The sequence below is a fragment of the Thamnophis sirtalis genome, unplaced genomic scaffold (assembly GCF_051295495.1).
Source record: "Thamnophis sirtalis isolate CommonGarterSnake01/CBP01778 unplaced genomic scaffold, rThaSir2_p1.2 scaffold_5, whole genome shotgun sequence".
NCBI classification, from domain to species: Eukaryota; Metazoa; Chordata; class Lepidosauria; order Squamata; family Natricidae; genus Thamnophis; species Thamnophis sirtalis.
Genome location: NW_028261385.1, coordinates 52,238,780 through 52,263,741, shown reverse-complemented (window position 1 = coordinate 52,263,741; position 24,962 = coordinate 52,238,780). Strand labels below are relative to the sequence as shown.

Below are 24,962 nucleotides of genomic sequence, written 5' to 3'. Positions count from 1 at the left end.
TTGTAAAATGTGATCTAACTCATTTAACAGCACTCTTGTTTAGCAACCAAAATGTTGGCTCAGAAACTCTGGCATTTGAAGCACACAAGTCTTAAAGCTGTCAAGTTACAAGAACCTTCCACCCCTAACCCTTTAGAAAAAAAAAACCAGGGATGTTCAAACTTGACAGCTTTAAGACTTTAAGGTTTAGATAGGACTCTTAGAGGCGGCGGGGGGCATTGGTGAGCCAGACAATCAATGAGCAGTGGATGGGGCAAGCGTGGTGCAGATGGGCAGGGGGAAGGAGCTGGAACCGGTTCTAAATGGCACCGTAGATTTGTGGAACCTCTTCTATAGAAGAGATTAGAACTGGCAGGAACCCACCCCTGTGTCATGGTGGAACAGACTCCTGGCTGGTTATAAAAGGTAAAGGTTCCCCTCTCACAAGTGTGCTAGTCATTCCTTACTCTATGGTGCAGTGCTCATCTCCATTTCAAAGCCAAAGGGTTAGCATTGTCTGAAGACATCTCTGTGGTCATGTGGCCATCATGACTAAATGGTGAAGGACCATGGAATGCTGTTACCTTCTCACCAAAGGTGATTCCTATTTTTTCTACTTGCATTTTTACATGCTTTCAAACTGCTAGGTTGGCAGAAGCTGGGACTAGTAACATGAGCTCACTCAGTTACACGGCGCTAGGGATTCAAACTGCTGAACTGCAGACCTTTCTGATCAACAAGCTCAGTGTCTTAGCCACTGAGCCACTGTGTCCCCTGCCTGCCTATACAGGTGTCAAAGGCAGCTAAATGAAACTCTTCTGGAAGAAGTTTTAATTTATTGCCAAGTTATCCAAGATTAGCACCCTATATACCAGTGTTACTATTTTATTAACTTAATTATATTGTTGTTTCTTTTATTATTATGTACTTAATAGTTTTAGTTTTAGGGTTATCTAAACCACCATGAGTTAGTTCAATTTAGTGGTATATAATCATAATAGATTGATGGTAGAAGAAAGGAAAGAGACTGAGAGAAAGAAAACAAGGTAGAGAGAAAAGTCTATTTAATATAACATTTTTACTGAAAAAAACTGTGATATTTGAGAATATTGGTTTTGATTTATTTTTTTTAAACCACATGAACATGTATTCGAACATAAACATGTAGGTAAGACTGTTAAGAACAGAAATCTAATTCCACATTAGATGTGGAAGCCTGTTCAGATATAATGACTTTATGATATTCATCAGTTTGCATCATGTTCTGACTTCTTTTAGTTTCATTATTTTCACTGGAAAGTTATTTAATCAAGAGGTCAGAATCCACATCACACCTATGCTATCTATAGAATATTCTCCCTAGCTTATTTGAGTTCTTAATTAGGCTTAGAAAATCATGTCTTCTGGCAAAAGGAAATGTTGGTCCATTGCCATTATATCTCATTTATGTAAACTGAAGACACCAACACTATAGGGGGGGGGTTGACAAAAGCATGTACGTGATAAGATCTGCAGCTTGTTATGTGGGAACCTACAATGCTCCAGCTAAACAAAACTGTTGAGTAAAAATGGAACAGAGTCCTCTAACATTCAAGATCAGAAAAAGAACAACCAAATATCAGTTGACTCAAAAGGTCAAGAAGGAAAGATTTAAGACTTAACTCTGGGATTGACATAGAAATAAGATTTAGTTTCTGAATTGCAAAGAAATATACAGAAATTTTCTGTATATTTATGACTTTTTAAGGAAGGTTTTTTTAAAAAACAATTGTTAAAATAACAGTTGTTAAAAATGGTTATTATTCTTAATTTTTCTTTTTCCTCTACTGTTTTTATTTCGGATTGACTAATAATTTTAATAGAAAGACAAAGATGGAGAAATGGCTTACTTCTTGTCAGCCATAAAGTACTGTAGTTTATTTAGCTGTGTTAAATCTATGAATCATAGTGAGGAGAGGTGGAGAAGGGAGCAGAATGATGGAAATAACAATGTAGCATCATGATGTAAGCCATGTCACTTGTACATCTGTTGAAATATCCTACACATGTGTCAGAATTTGTGATGAAATACTGAAATGTTTGGGGGTTTGTTTGTTTGTTTTTTGCATTTTGATAGAAGCAAAGCCCTGTAGAGACTATGAGTATATGTTCTGCTGTCAGCATGTAATTGAATGCAGGATAGAGTTTCCTGATGAGCCAATATTTATTGCCATGTCTGATGAGAATTAAACTTACAGAAGTTTATTCTGGAAGCACCAATTTGACTACAAGCCTGAGGACATACCTCATGTTCATTAACATAACCTCCATATTAATATACTGTCAGTGAATCTAAACAATAAACCAATCTAAAGAATAATAATCTCAAAATGAAAATAAATATTAAATTTTAGTATCAGCCTTTCCTTATGCTCCCTTGTCAATTCATCTCTTGGAATAGAGAGACATAAACATAGATGTATATACACACACACCGATAATGATTGCCCAGAAAATATTCTTAATTCAAGCGTCCTTTAGAAAGTAACATAGAAAGTAACAGTTTTCAGATCATGGTGTTTTCTTGGAAAACACTTTCCTTCCATCCCTGCCCTTCCACATTCTAGAAATAATTCACCATCCCTGAATTTCTAACAAATCATTATGAATAAAGATAGTAATGACACAGCACTTTATATTCTCAACACTCTGGGTGAGCATTAAGCTAGACATCCAATTACTTTCTGTAATAATGCATTCCCTTAATTTATCACATTATGAATAATCTTAATTGATAACCCCAAAATGGGAAGATAAAAGCTCCTTTCCATTTTTAATTAAGAATTTTATTAAAATTACCATAATATATAATAGCTATGTAAATAGAGATGATAGAAAAAGGGGGAAGGGGAAAGAAAGGCCTATGCAAAGGAGGAAAGAAAAAAGAAAGCATCAAGTTGCAAAAGAAAAGCTCCTTTTCTTAAAACCAGGAACGTCTAATTCTAAAAACTTTGATCCCAGCCTTCTAAGAGAACCGTTCCCTTTGCACATAATCTTTGCTACCAAAATGCAAATGTAAGGCTTAAAAATGCATTTTTAAACGAAGCTGAATTTTTTAACAGTGGCATGTTTCTTTACATGTAAAGAAAGAATGGGAAGGATAAAGCTTGCAGGTGAATATTGACTATCTTACAATAAATTTGCCTCCTCCCCCCTCCAAGCCCTTCATTGTTATGAAAGGCCTTTGTTCCTCCTGGCAGAGGACAGACTATGCACTATGTTATATCCCAATGAAAATGAGATGGTACTAACAAGCGATGGAAGAGAGGGTTGTTTTTCCTCTTGCATGGCTGCTCCTCTACAGAGGCATGCATTTCTCACATTAATCCTCCTCAAAGACTTAGTTGTCCTAGCTTCCTGCTACAAATCAGCCCTGGGATGGCAGCCCCCATGAAATCCCATTAGAATGCTGAAAGCAGTGTTTTACCGTACCAGGCAATGGAATAAATTCAGAACAATGAGAATGGGGATTGTTTGGACCCATATGAAATGAAGACATTGATGGAAAATGAATAAACAGACTGTTTCAGGTTCTTCTTCATTCCCATTAAGTAAATGCAGTTGTTTGCAGAGTTGATAAAAAGTGAACAGGGTGAGCCAAAATGTATCTGTTGTTGTTGCTGTTCCTGCTGTTGTTGTCAAATAGCTGAACATGCGAAGCGTTAATGGGTACCTATTTCTGAGTCAATTCATTTTAATTTGGGATAGAGTTGCTTCTGTTCTGATTGATTCTTTAATTCCTTTGCCTACATATGGTCAGTCTTTGTGCCATGCAGTATGAGGATATTACTTAGCACTCTGGTCACATTTTGATATCATTCTCCCTCTAGCTCTTTCTCATTTATGTGGCTTGCTAACTGGGGAGACAGATAATAGGGCAGTGCAATGCTTCTAAAATAATTAGCTAAATGTGCTCTGAAATGCACAGGAGCACAAAGATAGCAATTGTATGCAGTTTTTTAAAATAGCCGTGTCTTTTCCACTGAAATTTTGTATTCTCAATGTGATCCCGGGGGAAAAAACAAAGTGAGTTTAAGCAGTAGCAAATAGGAATTAACATCACACACTCTTGCAAGTTCTGGAAATCCCTTTTAGAAACAACTCCATAATTCTGATAGATTACTTGCCAACTGACAATGTTTCCCAGATTTGCCAAGATGGTCCATTCTAAGCTACATTTGCTTGTTGCTTTCCTATATTTTAATATCACCAACCACTACAAAGGGTCATAAAATCAAAACTAAAAATATAATAACTCAATCAACCAACATTTAAAGAATCATTAATTAATAAAATGATATCTTCAGTATTATAATTAACTTTTTAGACCACAATACAAAATAAATCATATCTGGCTGAAGTCACAGATCACACCAAGCATTAATCATTGCTTACCAACTGTAGTATCTAGGTCACATAATTCTAAACCACAAACAAATAGAACACATTAAATTGTAATACAATAATCTAGCCCATGTGTTTATTTTTAAGATGTCACAAAGTGTCGTGGTTGTTTATAATTTATATTTGTGGCTAACATAATACGTTGTATTCAATGAACACTGTTTTATTTGCCAATAGCCTTTATATACAATTAATAGAGGGTAGTATGGAATAAAGGCTACTACCCCCATGTGGGAAGCATTTTTGTGAGAGGGTGCTCCTTCTAATCCTCCACATGAAGGCATAATCCCATCAGTAGCATGAGATAAATCTTCCATTATTCAGCTGGACTTGTAACCAGCAAGCAAGTTTCATACATTATATCCATGATGTTGTATCTGTGGACAAGGAAATATTTCTGAAACAATAAAGGCTGTTTCAGAGATGGCAGCATTTTGCTTTCCTGTGTTTGAAGTGTTGCTTCAATATGCTCCCATTGGAGGGGATTCTTGGTTTATCCCATCTTCCCATTCATAGTATTCTGTTCTAGTAGCACATTGGGCTAGTTACAAAAAGAAGACCAGCATTAGGAATTTGGCAGTTGATAGAAATTTAAAACCAAAGAGCAGAAAAAATACAGGGAAATCCTAGCAAATCCCAGAAGTATTTCATGAGAAGAGTAATCCACTCCTCTGCTCGCAATAGAATACCTTATTCCACCAGGCTCAAAAGTTTGGGCTTGGACAACTTGGAACTACACCGCCTATGGTCTCATCTAAGCATAGTACACAAAATTGTCTGCTACAACATCATATCTGTCAACAACTACTTCAGCTTCAACCTCAATAATACTTGGGCAAACAATAGATACAAACTCAAGGTAAACCACTCCAAACTCGATTGCAGTAAATACAATTTCAGCAACAGAGTGGTCAATGCCTGGAATGCTCTACCTGAGTCTGTTGTTAGATCCTCAAACCCCCACAGCTTCAATCTTAAACTGTCTTCCCTAGACCTCATCCCATTCCTAAGAGGTCCGTAAAGGGGGCATGACTAAGCGCACCAGTGTGACTTCCGTCCCTGTCTTACTATCCCCATTTATTTGTACTCATTTCCTTTGTTCATGTCCATGTTTATACTTACACTTGTTATCTTGTACATGTTTGACAAACTAAATAAAATAAAAATAAAATAAAATAAATTCACATATTTCAGCATTTCACACTATTCTTTTGATAGGCTAACAATATCATGCAGGGTGCAAGCAAAGAGTAAGAAATAGACAGAAACTAAAAGCATTAGATTAAAAAAAGATGTGACTAAAACTTGGACTCAGCAACACTGTTCCCTATTCTGTCCCCCCTTCTTCGCTCGTTAACCACTGTTCCCTCTAAGGTGCGCGCCTGCGCGGCCGCGCACATGGAAAGAAATCCCCGCGCAGGACTTTTCAACTCCCGCGCAGAGATTTCTTTCATAGCAAACGTGGGGAAGTTCTTTGCAGGCAGCTAGAACTGGCTGCCCGCAAAGGACCTCCCCAGAGGAATCTCATGTCCTGCAGCCCAAACTTTCTCCTCCCAGCAACTTGGCCTGTTGGATACAGTTGTGGCGGGGGAAGAATGGGCTGGGTGGGCTGGCTGGCTGGGGAGGGGGGAGCCCTTTAAAGCCCTGCTGCCGCGTCTTCCCAGCAAGACTTCCTTTCGGCTCGCGGTTTCCCTTGCCTGCCTTAACCAAAGCTTGGCGCCCCGCCTCTGCTTTCGCTCTCCCTCCCTCAGCTGTGCAGCAGCAGCAGCTCTCAGCCTAGGGCGTCACGCAGGCTGTGGAAGGAGGGGGAGGAGGAGGGAACCAAAGAGAGGATTTTAGGGGCCTGCGCCCCACAGCCAGGACCGTCCTTGCGCCTCAAGCCGTGTTTCTTCATGCAAAGCCCTTCGGGCATCAGGCGGAGCTCTCGGGTTGCCCAAACCAGTTCCTCCCAGGTTCAAAACTACGGAGGGAGGAACTGGATTGGGCAACCCGCGCTCACACACACACATACACACATACACACAGAGAGAGATTCGGCTGCGTCCGGCTCATTTGCAAAAAGCCCAGAAAAGGAAGTCGGTCGGGGGCAGAGGAGGGGGGGAGACCCGTCGGAGAAACCGACGGTCCCGAGGCCGGAGGAGGGGGGTTCTTCCCCAGACAGGGCTCCCCAGGAGAGGGCGAGGCACCCCTCCCCCATCTCCCTACTGTCAATGTTGCACAGGAGGGCTGTTTCTATCTCGGTGCTTTCATGGAGAGTCAGCGAGAGATCCAAGCCATCCAGCGAAGGCAGACTGCTGTTTAGTAAGAATGTTTTAAATATTGCATTTCAGCTTATTTGTCATGGATTGGTGATCAACCTACTTGCAAATACAAATTCTTTTTCATATGGCGTGCTGGTGCTCTGCAGATTTTATTTGATTTTAGAAAAAGAAAATAAAGGCTTCTTGGTCCACCTGGACCGGAAAGTCAAAATCCAGAAAATTAACCTTGTTTAGGAAAGTTTTGCACTGATGGAAAAATAGTGTTTTCCAGTGAAAGTTTTTTCCCTACTTTTCCTTGTTTGCTTTTTTGGCCTCTATTCCTTCTCTACTCTCCTCTTTTCTTTCTTCCTTTTTTCTTCCTTTTTTCTTTCCTTCCTTCCTTTCCTCTTTCTCTCTCTTTCTTTTTTCTGCCTCTTTTTCTTATCCTCCCACCCTCCTCTCCCCTTTCTTTTTCTCTTTCTCCTCTTTCCTTTTTTGTCTCTCCCTCTGTCTCTGTTTCTCTCTCCCTCTCCCTTCTTTCCTTCCTCCCTTCCTTCCTCTCCCCTCTTTGTTTGTTTCTTTAAGTGCTCCAATTGCTAATCTACATCAGTTGGTAATTTATTCATAACTTGCTAAATCACTGCAGACTATTGGATAGTAAGGGGGAAAGTATAGTCCTCAACTTACAACCGTTCACTTAATGACTAAACTACATCAGCACTGAAAAAAGTGAATTACAGCTGTTCTTCACACATGATCATTGCAGCATCCCCATGGTCATAGGATCAAAATTTGGATCTTTGGCAACTGCCTCATATTTATGACGGTTGCAGTGTCCTGGGGTCACCTTTTGCAACCATCTGCCAAGGAAAGTCAGTAGGAAAGTCAGACTGACTTAACAACCAGGTTACTGATTTAACCGCAGTGATTCACTTAACTGTAGCAAGAAAGGTTGTAAAATGGGGCAAAACTCACTTAACAAATGTCTCATTTAGCAATAGAAACTTTGGGCTCAATTATGGTCGTAGATTGAGGACTACCTGTATAGGGAGATTTCTTTACTTAATGGATATTTACATGGTAGAATTGAGTTTCAAATAACACTAATTTCGTTGTCTTGGGTGACATCTATGAAAAAAATCCAGGTGCTCAGGTATGAAAATGTGCTGCTCAAACACTATACTTTTCCGCTCACACTGAAAAAAAATTAGAGGGAACATTGTCGTTAACAGACGACAGGCAGACAAACTTAAAAGGAAATAACTTTATCAGTCCTCGGCTCAAACTGGCTGTGAGCCCAAAATAAACATAAATAAAGTCTCTGGCATGAAGATAACAGAATGCAAAACAAATCTCTCTTACAGCAAAACTAGGTGTACAAAAAGAAAGCAAAGCACTTCTCCAAGTGTCTCTTCGAATCAAGGTTACAGAAAGCAAATCACTTCTCCAAGTGTCTCTCACAAACAAACCATGACTGATGATCAATGAACGAATGAATGAACGTTGACTCCTGCAACCAGGGCGTGGCACCATCCGTCCTTTTATCACCAGAAGACGCCACTAACGAGCCCCAGCTGCATTGTTAATCTTGCCTCCCAACTCAACTCACAGCAAACTTCTGCTGAGTCACAACAGTTCCCTATCCTAGCAAACTACTTGTTTCTACTACATCCCCTACAATGCTTCATGTATTGCCTTTTGTTCTTTAAATTTCTCCCATCTCTCTTTTTGAGGATCTCATCAATTCTATCCAGCCATGAAATTCTCAGTCTTCTTCTCAGGCCATTCATTCTTCATATCTTTGTTCTACAATTTGATTCACATTCACTCTCTCTATACAATCAAACCACTTCAATATACTTCTTTTGTACTAATCACCCATTCTGTATTCAATCCATTTTCACTCAGCAGTCATTTATTCATAATCCTATTTCTTCTGGTTTTTACTTATTATATATCTCCATTTCTTCTACATTCAGCTGACACATATAACTTTCTTTTCCGTGTAACAAATGGGCAGAGACATACTCTTATAAACATTCCTTTGTGATTCTTTAAATAAACCTGTTCCATGCAACAGACCACACACTACCATTACTTTTACCTCAGTATTTATATGTTTCTTAAAATTTTCCATTAGTTTTATCATGTTTAATAAATATTATGCCTGGGTTAGAATGTTGATTTGTATTACTTACTAATATTCAATGTGTTTTTCTGTTTAATGAAACTGTCTTGGTGTTTAATAAATTCATGTTAAGATCTTTGTCACTTATTGACTTGTATTATACTTGTATTATACAGTATGTCTAACATCCATTGCAAATGATTCAGGTTCTCAGTCAACAACATGGCACTGCTGGTTTATAAAAGCACACATACATAAACCAAATCAATATACCATGAGCACAATCATAATCTTCTATATATTTAATCATATTTATTTATTTTTCATATCTGTATGGGTGCTCATTTCACAAAATGTGAGTCTTGGTGGTGCACAACCAAATTATAAAATATTTTTTTAAAAAAATCTGCAAAAAAAATTAACAAAAAGTTAAGTTTTTTTAATTTTAATTTTTAAAAATAATCAATAACATAATTTTGGTCAATCAACACTTTCATTTAACCTTTTTAATATAATAGAGAAGGAATAAAGCAGATTATCAACTTTACCTGATCTTTATCGCATGGACCATTCCAGAGGTGGGTTGCTCCCACTTTAGCCTGGTTCGGGTGAACAGGTAGTAGCGGCAGAGGGAAGCTCCTCCTATCCACCTCTGCACATGTGTGGGAGCGTGCCCGAACCAGTGGTAAAAAAATTGGCAACCCACTACTGGACCGTTCCCTACATTTTTGTACAGAAGAAAAAGTGGGTGGATGTTGAATCATGAACTATATAGGCAAGGACCTCATTTATTATATAGCAAGCCAGGAAATACAGCACTGAATGGGCTAATATTTCTGTTTGTTCAGAACTATTGTCCAAAAGTAGCAAGTGATGAAAGTCTGATGGTTTTCTGTAAGCTCTAGATTCACAAACATATAAACATGCCAGCAGTTAGGTCTGTAGCTACCCTGAAAGTCTTGGGAAAGCAGCCAAAGAATTAGAGACAGGAGGGAAAGACACATTAACCAAGCTGTAGAAATATTTAATGCAACAATGTAACTTTTATCAACCCATATTTATTCTCTTAACTTGATTAACAAAAAAGGTAAAAGAGTGCTAAAATAAATTCAATACCTTAAATGGCCCAATTTTTCAATATGCACATTAATTGTATGATTTTCTAGTTAAGTAAGATTTGTATTTCAGCTTAGCAATTTTTCCAAGAAAGTAAGCCTACTTCAGCAATAACATACTAAAATAAATCCAGTTTATCACTAGTTAAAGAGTTATAAATGCATTCAGAACGATTGCAGAAAAGTAGTTGACCAATAGCCAGTTTGTGGCATTCTGGTTAAATTTGTTGTATTGAACAACTACACCAGGGCTGTCAAACTCCCAGCCATTGGGCCAGATGCATCACATGCTGGCCATGCCCATGCCCAGTTTAGTGAAGGGGGGAGTCCCAATCCATCACATGACGCCACATAGGTCAAACACAAATCTTTTGGATTTTAATGCTACAAGTTTTTTTAAAAAAACAATCTGTTTCCTCTCCAAAGTTGCTAGGTAAAAGGTCATATGACTATTCCAAAAGTTAACCTCCAGGTTGTAATAGAACAGACCACAGCAACACAAGTCCTATTGCAAGATTCAATCTCAGTCAGTCACTGGGACCAGAGGTTTTGTCTTCTGAGCTTTTGGACTTGTGCTGGAGCTCTTCTTCAAGGAACATTCTGGTGAGTGAGTGAGTGAGTGAGTGTGTGTGAGAGAGAGAGAGAGAGAGAGAGAGAGAAGTTTTTGGTATTTTTTGGTATTTGTTTATTATTTATAGGCCGCCCTTTTCCCTGAGGGGACTCAGGGCGGCTTACAATTTGTGGGGAGGGGAATACAGGACAAGACATAAGACAATACATAAGTAAAAATAAAACACAACATTCATTCATCATTCGGGTGGGGACGGATTAGAATCTTTATCCCCAGGCCTGACGGGATAGCCAGGTCTTGAGGGCTGTGCGGAAGGTCTGGACGGTGGTGAGGGTGCGAATCTCCACGGGGAGATCGTTCCAAAGGGTCGGAGCTACTACTGAAAAGGCTCTCCTCCGCGTAGTTGCCAGTCGACACTGACTGGCAGATGGAACTCGGAGGAGGCCTAATCTGTGTGATCTAATAGGTCGTAGGGAGGTAATTGGCAGGAGGCGGTCTCTCAAGTACTCAGATCCACTACCATGGAGGGCTTTATGGGTGGTAAGTAGCACCTTGAAGCACACTCGGAGATCAACAGGTAGCCAGCGCAGCTCGCGGAGGATAGGTGTTATGTGGGCGAACCGCGGTGCGCCCACAATCACTCGCGCGGCCGCATTCTGGACTAGCTGAAGTCGCCGGATGCTCTTCAAGGGCAGCCCCATGTAGAGCACGTTGCAGTATTCCAGCCTAGAGGTCACAAGGGCCCGAGTGACCGTTGTGAGAGCCTCCCGGTTCAGGTAGGGTCGCAACTGGCGCACCAGGCGAACCTGGGCAAATGCCCCCCTGGTCACAGCCGACAGGTGGTGGTCAAAGGTCAGCTGTGGGTCCAGGAGGACTCCCAAGTTGCGAACCCTGTTTGAGGGGTATAAAATTTGGCCCCCCAGCCTGAGTGATGGAACACTAGCCAAATTATTGGGAGGGAAACACAACAGCCACTCGGTCTTGTCCGGGTTGAGTACCAGTTTGTTGGCTCTCATCCAGTCCCTAACGGCTTCGAGACCCCGGCTCATCACGTCCACCGCTTCATTGAGTTGGCACGGGGCGGACAGATACAGCTGAGTATCGTCCGCGTATTGGTGGTATCTTATCCCGTGCCTCCGAATGATCTCGCCCAGCGGTTTCATGTAGATGTTAAATAGTAGGGGGGATAAGACCGAACCCTGCAGCACCCCATATGTTAGGGGCCTAGGGGTCGATCTCTGCCCCCCAACCAACACTGACTGCGACCTGTCCGAGAGGTAGGAGGAGAACCACTGCAAAACAGTGCCTCCCACCCCCACCTCCCGCAGTCGTCGCAGAAGGATACCATGGTCGATGGTATCGAAAGTTCCTTGAGGATGGGCTCCAGCATGAGTCCAAAAGCTTGGAAGTCGAAACATCTGGTCCTGGTGACTGACCCGGATTGGATATCGCAACATTATCCTGGGACAAATATATTTGCCTTCATTCATACAAGATCTTAACTCCAGAGTAAGTTTAAGTAATCTAAATCAGACTTGGCTTGCATATTTTGCAAACAAGAGGAGAGGTGGAGCCGGAGTTTAAGGGCAAAACTGCTAATAGCAATCAGATTAAAAAATGGGACACTCCAGGATGCTCCTTGGTCTGAGTCTACCTGAACTATAATTTAACTTGATAAATAGGGAAGCAAAAGAAACTTAAGAGGTACTTCTACTTTCCAGACATGCTGCCCATGCTCTTCAAGTCCTGCTCTCTGAACAGATAAGAAACTTGGCAAATCCATTTGGATCAATATCTGGTGCATTAGCAACTGGGGGCTGAACTACAGGGAGACAAATAAAGTTAAGATTACAAAAAGGGCCTAATGTTTGACACCTACACTTAAATATTTAAACACATGGCTTAGAACTGGCATTGAATTGGCTCAAACCTCATTTAGAGATGGGGTATTTGAGTGGTGGGTGTTAGAAGAGAAATGAGAGCAAGTCCTCTCATATGGAATGGAGATACTATCTAAAGTATGATTCAAATTTTGAAATGATCAAAGGAACTGCTATTTTCATTCAAGGCAGATATTCTGATCAGATAAAGAAGATTCTCAGTTATTCCATTACTTTGGATTTCCCAAAATATCCCTGCATACGTAGCTCTGTTAACTTTGGTGACATTAGCAATGTAGTGGCATGAATAGGAGTAGGCATTAATGAATTGCCTGTCTTTGGACTTTCAGAATTTTAAAACTGTCTAAAGTGCTCTGCTGTAGATCCGTGGTAGTGCAAACCCACCAGGACATATCTGTCAATACCCACCATCAGGAAAGGATTTCTATTACACAAGAGAGATGCTTTTGATTACAAAAGAAAGGCCACCTATCGCTTCCAATTTACAGTAAGCTTCTTTATCCTGTGTCTGGTATTTCTATGAGGTATCTTAATCTTCTAAGCTTTATTCTATACTCCTTATTGAGCTTTATCCTAGCTTCTGTTTCCTACCCTGCCATCCTGTCTTTCTACTTTGCAGTCATTTCTCTTTTCTATCTTTCTGGAAATTTTAATTGCCTCTTGCTTTCTGACAGTAGTTTTCAAATAGTCTTCCCTTAGTTTTTTCCTTTATTCTACAATCTTTTTACAACACCCATTGGTGTGGCGCAGTGGCGCAGCCAAGGTGGCGCAGTGGTTAAATGCAGCACTGCAGGCTACTGCTAGATCAGCAGGTCAGTGGTTCAAATCTCACCGGCTCAGGGTTGACTCAGCCTTCCATCCTTCCGAGGTGGGTAAAATGAGGACCCAGATTGTTGGGGGCAATATGCTGACTCTCTGTAAACCGCTTAGAGAGGCCTGAAAGGCCTATGAAGCGGTATATAAGTCTACTGCTATTGCTATTGCTATTGCCAGTTTCTGAACTGTAATGTAGCTTTACCTATCTTTGCCCCAATTGCCAGTGCTAACAGCCCTCTCTTTCCTGTCAGTCTTGGCTTCTAAGACAGGTTTCTACTGTCAGCTGACTACTACAGTGCTGGGACTGCTGCTGGGATTGCTTACATCGCTGTCATGTTAGTATCTCCTAGACTGCTTCCTTCCTTTCACTTGATCTCTGTACCTCACACCTCTTCAGCAACTTCAGCCTGGAGTCCTCTTCTGCTAGGTTGCCTTTCATTGGCATTTATACATACTAAATATCTTCATTAGGGAATACCCCTTACTAGAATGCAAAATTTGCTTGAATTCTAGGTTGGTCCTCCCTGCTATTCGCAACAGTGCTACTGGCATACAAGACCATTCTGATTCTGGCATGGCTGCTCCTAGCAATGCTATGTCTACCTTTTTCTGCCAGTCTAATAAATTCCAACTGCCCATGTCTGAGTTGGTCACAATGTTGATTCTTTCTCCTTGCCTTCTTATCTTGCCATAACACACTCTTTCTAAGGCTCCATTTGTCTGCCGATGACTTGAATTTCCAAAATGCCACATATTGGGCATCTTGCACAAACCTTTTAGATGCAAGGTGACAGCTGCTGCCTTGGTAAATCTCTTTGTTACTAAGTTTGCCCTGCCTTCCAAATATTGCCACGCCCACTGGATTGGCTCTGCTGCTGCTTCTGCCACTGATTTACCAGTACATCTCTTGCTCTGTTGCATGCATTCTTGGCTTTGCTTCTTGGGAGCCACTCCAGGATCCCACTCCAAGATACCAAGCATCAAGAAATGCTTACCCACATTTCTCCTGGTTCATCTTACACTTCTGATACCTTCTTCCCTGCTATCCCACAGTAAGGTCCTTAGCTTCTTTGGAATGCTTTGTTTTGTTTATTTTTCCCTTTATTTTTTCTTCTTATTTCCATTGCTTCCAAAATAAGCTACCAACCTCTTTAATTGACCATGACTCACTAGCCATCTTTTAGGGTGTTTCTCTGGAATCCACAAGGATAGACTTTAATCTGGCCTACACATGAGAAAGCCATTTTTGCTTCCTTTAATCCAGAGCTGTGCACAAGAGGAAGAGGGGGGTATCATAAGAGGCTAAATGGCAGCAGAGCCAAAGACAAAAGCTTCACTGATAGAGGAATGTAATAAGCTCTTGTATCTGACAGTCCTTAGTCCTCTTTTATGGACATTATTGCCTTATTTCTTCCTCCCACTTTCACATCACATAGTGAATTTCTTTGGCCTTTTCTTTTTCTGGTCCTTGTTCAATACTTGGACCATTACAGATTACTGGCTCTCCATGTAGGGCAGAGTAGCTGGAGAATTCTTGGAGTTATTCAGGCAAACACTGTAGTGAATGATGCATTCTGTGGAAAAGGCTGCTCATAACAGTGACACCACCCAGGCAGGTGAATCTCATGAGGCATCACCTCATGGAAAAGGGATGTGTACAATTGCAAATATGTCTATAAAAAGAAATGTGTTGGCTTTGAATCTGAGAAGTCTCGGTTTCAGTTCCACTTTTATCATGGACTAAGTGTGTAACCCTAACCATGTCTCACGGCAGTAATTCCATCTGTTAAATGGGAATCATGATCTGCTTAAAAGGTTGTCGTCACAGTAAACCTAATGAAGATTGTAATGCACTTAGCAAATTAGAAGTACAGTACTAGGATTTTTTTTCCAGCAAGTCCTCGATTCTTAATAACAGGGATTTTCTCTAAGCATCCATTTTCATATTTGCAAGTTGTTTATTTCCGTCAATCCTTCCTGTGGGTGGATTATAATATCCAGCCTGGAAACAAGAAAAATTGTTGAAGGAAGCTTCTCCCTTCCCCACTTTTTACGCTTGCCAGTTACACTGACATAGCAATTGCTTTTCTTCAGAATAACACTTAAAAGAAAACCTGACAACTTGATTCTTTATGTATTTTAATATTCATCTCACCTACAACCAAAGTCATGACAGTGTTCCAAAGAAAATGTTACAAATTAAGGAGACTTCCCTGAATCAGTAAGTAAAAGGGCACCAAATGAAAAGATAAAGCTAAACAGCAGTAAAAACAAGTCTCCTTTAAGTCAAGCTCTGCCCTTGGTCACATCCACAGAATTTTGCCTGTATTCTTTTCTTGGTAATAACTGAAGCGGATTGGCATGGCCATTTTCTGGGTTGTTTTTTCAACTTCCCAGTCTTAACATATACACCTGTGGTTCCCTCATGGTTTCACTTCCACAAATTAAAAGATCGAATTGTTTTAGCACATTGAAATCAGTGCAGATCAGCTAAGGGATACCACTAGCTATTATTTCCATCCACCTGATTGATTCCTTAATTGCACTGAATAGATGAAAGATCAAGTGATATCCTATTAGAATTCTTTATTGGCCAAGTGTGATTAGACACACAAAGAATTTGTCTCTGGTGCAAAAGCTGTCAGTGTACATGCAACAATAGTGATAGATCATTATCATAGTCATTATAAAAATACATTCATCATAAAACATTAGATACAACACTTAATGATAGTCATGGATACTAAATAAGCACTCAACATAAATGATACTAGGGTACTAATTAAACAATTTAAATCATAAGATACAAATAAGTTATAGTCAGAAGAAGATAAGGTGATAGGTATCAGGGAAGATGAGAATTTTTCCATCTGATATCATTATATCATCATAAAAGTTAACCCTGGAATAATCAACAACAAATCCCTACACCAACATTTTGGGATTGCTCTATGCTAACTATTATAGTACTGTTTTCAGTGACTCTGGAAACCTCTGTGCCTTTATATATATATTGGTAGTGCAGGGATCCCTAACCCCCCAGGATGTGGCCCACTACCAGGCCTTGAGCCATTCAGAACCAGGCTACAGAATTGGTGGCCAAGTGCGAGCTTGTTCGTGTACATCCTCACTTGTGCGAGCAGTGGACAAGCACACATGTGTGCTGCATTTGTGTGAACAGTGGGTGTGCCTGCATATCATTTGCACAAATGGAGATGTGCACACAATACCCACTTGCCCGACACTCACAGTCCGCAAAACCGGAAAGGTTAGAGAACTCTATGGTAGTGTATATCCTTGTGTTTATTCATATTTCTCTCTCCTCTTGCTTTTCCTTCCTTTTTGTTTGGTGATGTTTAACGTACAAACATTAAATAAGCTAGAGAGAGGCGGTTTTTGAGTGATTGAGCTATCTGGCTGGAAACTGGAAGACCTTGAGTTCTAGTTATGTCTTAAGCACAAGGCCAACTGGATGACCTTGGGACAGTCACACTGTCTCATCCCTGGGAAACAGGCAAGGGCAAATCATTTCCAAATTTTGCCTTAGAATGGTAGAGGCTAGTCATCAGGAGTCGACAATGACTTGATGGCACACAGACACATACTGTATTTGTTCTACCTATATTGGCTGATGTATGTATTTCATCTGATGTGGCTGCAAAGATTTACTGTGAATCTGCCGGGAGCTATCTCAACTGGAGAGTACACATAGTTATTTCCCAGCACTAGCTGGATAAACAACAGCAATAACAGCATACATTTAACAGGAAAACAATCTGGAATTTAAGTTGATTCTCACCTACCTGCCCTCAGAGTAAGAAAAAGGAACAGTAGAGAGAAAAAGGGTCTCCTTTTTTTCTCCCTTCCATTGTCATATTCTAAACCAATTTTAACAACCTTCCAATTTTAAAAGTATGTTGTAGTAGACTTGAGCACTGGATATGTTTATGTGTGAATGCATTAATATTCCCTGCACAGTCCATTTTGGTATTCCTGCATATGAGAGCAGAAACATGAGGTCAAGGGATGACATTAAATAACAACTGCAGCCCTCAATCCAGAACTGAGGCAGTTGTGGTTTATTTAAGAAATCATGGTTTAGAATGATGGATAAGTAGAGCAGGGATGGGTTCTAGCCAGTGTTACTGCAGGTTCACTCATGGGCATGCTTTGCGCACATACACAGTTCAATAAAAAAATGTTATGCGCATGCGCATAACTCAAAAACAAGATGGCGGCGGTGACTGCAGCAACCACTTCAGAGGCATGGCCAGCCTGGGTCGTTGCCAGTTATACGACCTAGGCTGGCAGGCCATTACCAGTTCAGCCAAACCAGTAGGAACTCACTACTGAAGTAGAACCATTTCTTACATATAACTGACCCCATTAAGAACCTATTCTTCAATGTTTGCATATTTTTTGTAATCTCTGTAAGCTATGGAAACATAATTTTTTTTGAGAAGCTATTAAAAAGGATACCATTTGGAGAACGTGTCTATCAATGAACACTGAAGAAGATTCAACATGTTAATTAGACTCAAATTATCCTCAACAGCATTAGTGTTCAAGGAATAGAACTTCTTATACCTTTCCCCCAAATGTTTTTGAAAACATGTGTCTTGGCCATTGATTTGAACTGTTTAAAGTTAATTTAGTAAGGAGGAGCTAAGTTCAATGTAAAGAGGTTATTAATTTCTTACTTTTATTTTTCATCAATATATCTTAGACTGTGGTTGTTAAATATCTATACCGTGTACGGGTTCTGGGAAGTTGGGGGGGTAGGTTGTGGGGGCTCGGGGGGAGGGTGGGGTGGGGAACTATTCCAGGTTTGATTTTAAAGTAGTATGATTGCACATGTATATTTTCTTCTCTTACAACATGATATTGTCTATGTAACAATATATATGCGATTATATGTTATGGAAATGAAAATAAAATATTCTTCTTTTAAAAAAAAAGGAATAGAACTTCTTATACTTTCTCCCCCAAATGTTTTTGAAAACATGTGTCTTAGCCATTGATGACTTCCTTACCCCAACAGAAGACAACTTTGAAACAAACACCATTACAAATTCAGGTCTTCTTTTGCATTTCCCCAAATCCCAAACCAGTAATAAATATCTGAGTGCTATTATTTGCATGGTATGACAGAATATGAATGATCCTTGGGAGGACCAGAAAATTGAGTTAGCAAAGCATGGAGTCTTTTTTAAGTAGGCCATAACCAAGGTAGGCTCCCTGGTGTGGGGTTCAAGGAGAGGTCATTAGCACACACTAAAATAAAAGGTCTTCTGAAATTTGGGGTTTCTAGTTCTGTAAGATATCCTACAGGTGATCGCCATATATCTGTGACTGACAGAAAAAAAAAGTTGGCACCTTCCTTAAATCACTCTGCTCCTCTATGTCCACATGTCACTGTTCAAGAGTGAAACGTACCTATTCATGTCCAGGGGAGAAAAGAAGGAAATTCAAATGCATTTCCTCCCTATTCAGAGGCAATCTTTTAAAAATATAATTATGTTGATAGTGAAATTTATTTTGCTAAGTGACTATTGACAGATTTGAATAAGTTAAACTAAAATGTCTAATTTGTTAAGTATTCAAACTGTAACTAGGAGGAAATGCTTACACTTAACATTTTTTAAAAAAAAAATAATTACATACAAAACCAGGGTACTTTTAATTGCAGAAACCTTTTGCAAGAAACCAATTGGGGATTTTTTTTCCTATCAAGTCTAAGTATTATCTAATGGTTTATATCTTTGATAAAGATTCCATAAACCTGAAAGCTGTCATTTATTTGTTTCTTTTAAAGAAAAGTGCAGGTGTTGTTAGCCATTGTGTTTAGTGCTTGAATATGAACTAAATGTGCAAAATGGTTTTATTTTGCACTTGGCAATCTCCCAGACATTGATTTGGTTCTACTCCCTGAGTTCATGCTTGGCATCTGGAAAAGTGTTCTAATCCATGTAAGTGAACTCAAAAGGGCAGCTTTTGAAAGATTATAGAAAGAAAACATTGAAATTCTGGTAAGCTTCACAATCTTACCCAGTCCAACTCTTGATGGAAAGGCAGAATTGTTCTTTACAAGTGTGATGGGGAAAATTCACTATCAAACCTTGAAGGTCTGAGCAAAGGCAGGATAAGGAAACGTCTGAGGCTAAATGAGACCCAAATCATGTTTGTAGATATTTATAATTAGTCTGGTTTATGTAATTCTTAACCAGAGTGTATTAATTCTGCTGAAACCAGTCAAAAACAGCATTAACAGCAGAAACACATTGTGAATATTAAGAAATATCAATGTTTAGACCCAACCAAAATATTATAAAAATATCAGCAAATGTTTGTGGGGCTCTTCTTAAGGTTAAATACTATATTATAGTGGGGATCCAGTTTTGTGTACTTGTTAATTAGAAAACAGGAGTTTTGTCTTAGTTCTGTCTTAGCCATGAAAGCGGGCTGACTAACTTTGGCTCACTCACTCACTCACTCTCAGTCCAACCTACCCCATAGAGTTGTTGTAGGGAGAAAGAGAAGGGAAAAGAAGGACCAATGTGAATATTCATCACCTTGAGTTACTTAAGGCGGCAAATAGTAATAAGGTAATAAAGGCAGAATTAAAATCAAATAAATAAATTGTAGAGAATGGAAAAGGGGGACTTGATGGGAAGCAAGCCTTATTGTTGTAGTGCTATAAGCTTTTTCATGACCTCTGTGTTTATTGGATAAAACTGTGAAACAAGTCTGGGGAAGTAATCCAAGTCTTAGCCCCCAGAGATTTTCGCTATCATTCTTAATATATCATTATTGACCTCCTGGGAGATTCGGGAATAGGAGGAACTGGTTTGCAACTATTCATTCCCATCTCTTGTGTAGGTTTCAGATGGTTTCATTTGAAAACAAGTGATTAAAGTTATTGCACTCCTTCTCCAAGTCTTTTCAATTTGCACCTATTGAAGGAGATCAGTAACAGATCCAGGTTGGATAAATTGAAGTTGAGTCATAGTAGAAGTTCTTTGGTGAAATCAGATTTTCAGGCAAGTATAGAACCTTGAAAGTGCATCTGGATCCAGATCTGTTACTGATTCCCTTTTCAACTCGATTATTTTCTGAATGATGCGTACATTGCAATATCACCATCTTAAATACAGTGATTAATTCTACTTATGACTATTTCAGTATTTGGCCCACAAACTTCAGTTGGCACCAATCCAAGCAGCCAGTCTAATCTCTAGAAAATTTCAACAAGACCAGATTCTAGAAGAAGAATACTGACTATTCATTTGTTTCCTGAAAAAATACAAAATATTAGTTGTTACCTTAAATCAGAGGTGGGTTCCTGCCGGTTCTAACCGGTTCGGTAGAAGAGGTTCTACAAATCTACCGTGCCATTTACATCCGGTTCCAGTGCCTGCCCCAGCCCCTTCGCTCCCTCCCCCTACCCGTCTGGTTGCCACTCGCTCACTCCCCCTGCCCATCTGCACCATGCTTGCTCCACCCACCACTCACTTATTGGCTGGCTCACCAATCACCCCGCCCACCTCTAAGAGCCCTATCTAAACCCACTTACCTTTTTCCTGCTTGGCTCTCTATCGCTGCCTGCTGAGGAGCTAAGTAAGCTGCAACAAAGCACGGGGTTGGGGCAGCGGCAGGTCAGCTGGAGCGGCCTGCCATGGCCCTGCACTATAAGTGAGTCCGGTGAACTTTTGCGGTTTTGCAAGGATCCCAGGCTCGCTTATAGCGCAGGGCCATAGGGCTGCCAGCAAGCACGGGCGCGAGGGTGGGGATGGCAGTTGGAGCTTAGATGGCACGGCCGGCGTCTTTGGCAAGTTCAGGAACATCACAAGGCCTTTGCAAGGTTCCCAGACTTGCCTAATATGCCTGGCTGCCAGCAAGCATGGGCGCGGGGTGGGGACAGCGGCAGGAGCTTATGTGGCACGGCTGGCATCTTTGGCAAGTTCAGGGCCTTGCAAGGCCTTTGCAAGGTCCCCAGACTTGCCTAAGATGCCTGTCCACCAGCAAGCATGGGTGTGGGGGTAGGGATGGCGGCAGGAGCTTATCTCCTAGGCACCGGCCACGCCGCGCAAACTACCACCCATCTCCCCATGCTCAGCAAAGCAAGTCCAGGGAGGGGAGGTCTGGCCACCAGCAAAGGACTTCCACCGAGGCGGCCTGGGTGGGCAAAAGAGCGAGCGAGCAATGGAGGCAGGGCACCGAGGCTCCTTCCCTCGCTCTCACTTCGTCTTGATGATGTTTAGAATTAATCAAATGGGCAAAATTAAGTTTCTTCTCTATTATCTCCCCTTCTCATTGTTGGATATATAATCTCTGCCCACCATCTTGTTCATTTTATGGTGCAGAAAATAGTAAAGGACCAAATCTCTGATGTCTTCCCACCTCTACTCTGCTATGTAAGTAAAGGGATCTCACACACACACACACACACACACACACACACACACACACACACACACACACACACACACACACACACACACACACACATATATATATATATATATATATATATATATATATATATGAAATGATTAAAGGCCGTTCCCTTTGAGACTAGTATTAATTTGTCATAGTATTGTTTCCAGCTGATCTGGAAAATTCTGGGAAGAGAGTGGGGAGGAAGAGGGAGGGGAAGGGAGGGAGGAAGGTAAAGAGAATGAGAAGTAAAAATTGTTCGCTATAACTCATATCCTTCTCGCCTTACTTTTGTCTGCTTTTTGCCCCTTATTGTTAGTTAATTGTTTTGTTGCTTGCTGATTTTTCAAGAACAACAGCTATAATTTTCCTAGCTGAACTGATTGGTGTGTATGCTTGCTCAGATACAGCTATCAGGGATGACTGAAAGGTACATGCTAATTTTTGAACAAAAGAATTATGGCCCTAGGAGGGGGAAAAACTAAACTTTGATTATCCAGAACACCTCAAAGCACCCCAATAAGAAAACATCCCAGTTTTAAATTATTTCCAGGAATATAATGAAGCATATGGATAAATCAACCTTCAACATTTTACATCATAAAAACTCATTAGGACTAAAACATCCTACCAGATGAGCATACATTTTTTTCATAGTTAAAAGCTAGCATGGCAGTTTTTGAAAAATCGACATCAGGATGGATCTAATGCTTGAAAATCATAAAAAATGCAATCTCTGGAGCATGAACATATTCTCATTTGAAAAGTTCGACCACTCAGAGCAGTGGTGGGATTAAAAAAAATTTACTACCTGTTCTGTGGGCATGGCTTTGTAGGTGTGGTGTGGCTTTGTGAGTGTAGCTTTGTGGGCATGGCAGGGGGAGGATACTGCAAAATCTCCATTCCCACCCCACTAAGCTGCTTTCCAACTCCGTTCTCCTGTTCAGGGCAACAAAAGAAGATCAACTGGGAGGATGGGAGGCAGCGGGGCAAGACCAGACTATTTGCCGGTTCTCTGAACTACTCAAAATTTCCTCTACTAGTTCTCCAGAACCTGTCAGAACTGGCTGAATACCACCTTTGACTCAGAGGTTTAAAGGGTAACATATGCAAAAGAAACCCAAATCAGGATAGCTTGGGGGGAAAAAGGGAGATTCCTGAAATCTAAAATATTGCTGAGGTTGAACTTGACAATCTGTCGCTTGACCAAAATTGTGCTTCAGGAAAGGAAATCTGAAAAAAGCCACAGACATATTTATGCATGCTCATAACTGAGCAATAAGAGCACAGCAATGTACAGAAAACTACAGTAGCAATTTTGAAATTATTGGGAAATGGAAGTTTAATGGAAAATGTATCTGCTCTATTTTTGCTAGCTGATCTGAATGATGTATGTGCTTTCTCCAATCTGATTAAAGGGACTGACTGGGAGGACACTGCATCAGTGGTGGGTTTTAAAAAGTTTAAGAACCTCTTCTGTATGTGTGGCCTACTTTGTGGGAGTGGCTTGTCAGCCATGTGACTGGGTGGGAGTGGCTTGCCAGCCATGTGACTGGGTGGGCGTGGCCAACTTGTAAAATGTGGTGAAACTCACTTAACAACACCCTTGCTTAGCAACCAAAATGTTGGCTCAGAAACTCTGGCATTTGAATCACGCAAGTCTTAAAGCTGCCAAGTTACAAGATCCTTGCACCCCTAACCCTTTAGAAAAAACCCCAGAGGTGTTCAAACTTGACAGCTTTAAGACTTGTGGACTTCAACTCCCAGAATTCCTCCTCCAGTCATGTTGGCTCAGGAACTCTGGCATTGAAGTGTGCAAGTCTTAAAGCTATCAAGTTACAAGACCCTTGCACCCCTAACCCTTTAGAAAAAAAAAACCCAGGGATGTTCAAACTTGACAGCTTTAAGACTTTAAGGTTCAGATAGGACTCTTAGAGGCGGGCGGGGCAATTGGTGAGCCAGCCAATCAGTGAGCAGCGGGCAGGGCAAGCATGGTGCAGACAGGTGGAGGGAGCTGGAACCGGTTCTAAACGGCACTGTAGATTTGTGGAACCTCTTCTATAGAAGAGATTAGAACTGGCAGGAACCCACCGCTGCATTGCATGCAAACTAATTTGGAAATTACAATTATTATCCAACACTCACAGATCATTTAAACCAGGAGTTTCAAACTTGCATCATCATAGTGTCATCACATGATGTATTGTAACTTTCCCTCCTTCGCTAAACCGGGAGTGGGCGTGACCAGCACATAATGCATCTGGCCCATCGGCCATGAGTTTGGCAGCCCTGATCTAACCCTAACCTTTTACTATAGTTGCAGTCATATCTTGGGGACAAGCCTTCTTTGCAGCTGCCTACTTCTTTGGAATGCTCCGACCTCTAAGTTAAGGAGACTAAACTTAAGCTAGTATTTTAAACACTTTTGGAATAAACTTTATTGTAGATTTGAATTTATTTTTAAACATTCCTTTGGTTTTAATCTGGTTTTATGTTTTTTTTACTGGGAGACTTCAGCCATAAGCAGAATGAAATGGTAATGCTGTAAATCTATTTTTCTAAAAATGCTATGCATTTGTACAGAAACTTCTTGAATCAGATGCAGAAGAATGTCAGAAGCAGAAAGTAGGTGTATCTCAAATATATGCAGAAAATGTACCTCTGTTTGACTTGAGCAAATAAAGAAATCTATACCCTAAGCTAGGTTTATCAGGATTTCCACACTGCAAAATTACTCTGCCAAAGGAACATCTACCTCATGTTTGTTCCCCTGATGCTGAAGAAATCTCACTTCAGATGCTGATTGCATTCTTGGCTCTCCCTCATTTTTTTTTTAAACAGAGAATGACATATTTACAACTTCAACCAGGGATGTGTTTTTTTTTCCATTAGAAGGAATTCTTGCTTTGCCTGTCTTTTGTCATTAAACAGTCATTTCAACGATGCATTTTCCTTATGCACTTATAAAGGCTCAGCTCTATGCTCCAGGAGTTTCTGGCACCTACATGTATAACTTATTTTGTTATATTTCCCCCCCCCCCCACCTGTCATAGCAACATGCAAGGCTGGAGTCTGTTGTTATGAAAGATGCCAAATAAGACTTGCCCTAACACCAAGTTGGGTTGGAATGCAAGAGTTGACTGTAGAGTTTTCATTCATATGTTCTTTTATAATTGACTTCTTCTCCGTCATACCAGCCTTGAGTTTTGGGGATTTCAGAGGGGTCTTTTATTCAAAAAACAATGTATACAAATATACTCAGAGAAATGAATGAATTGTTGGAATGTTAGGAGAATGCTTGTTTATTCATGAATCCAATGGAATCTGAGGGGG

At 40.5% G+C, this 24,962-nt stretch overlaps 1 long non-coding RNA gene across 1 annotated transcript in view; it reads right to left on the bottom strand.

Moving 5' to 3' along the window:
• Positions 1-9,441, bottom strand: part of LOC148045367 (uncharacterized) — a 188,606-nt gene extending 179,165 nt beyond the window's left edge. Inside the window, exon 1 of the long non-coding RNA XR_015696570.1 lies at positions 9,339-9,441. This is a non-coding gene — a long non-coding RNA (uncharacterized LOC148045367). The remainder of the gene's footprint in view (positions 1-9,338) is intronic.
• Between the last annotated feature and the right edge of the window lie 15,521 nt (positions 9,442-24,962).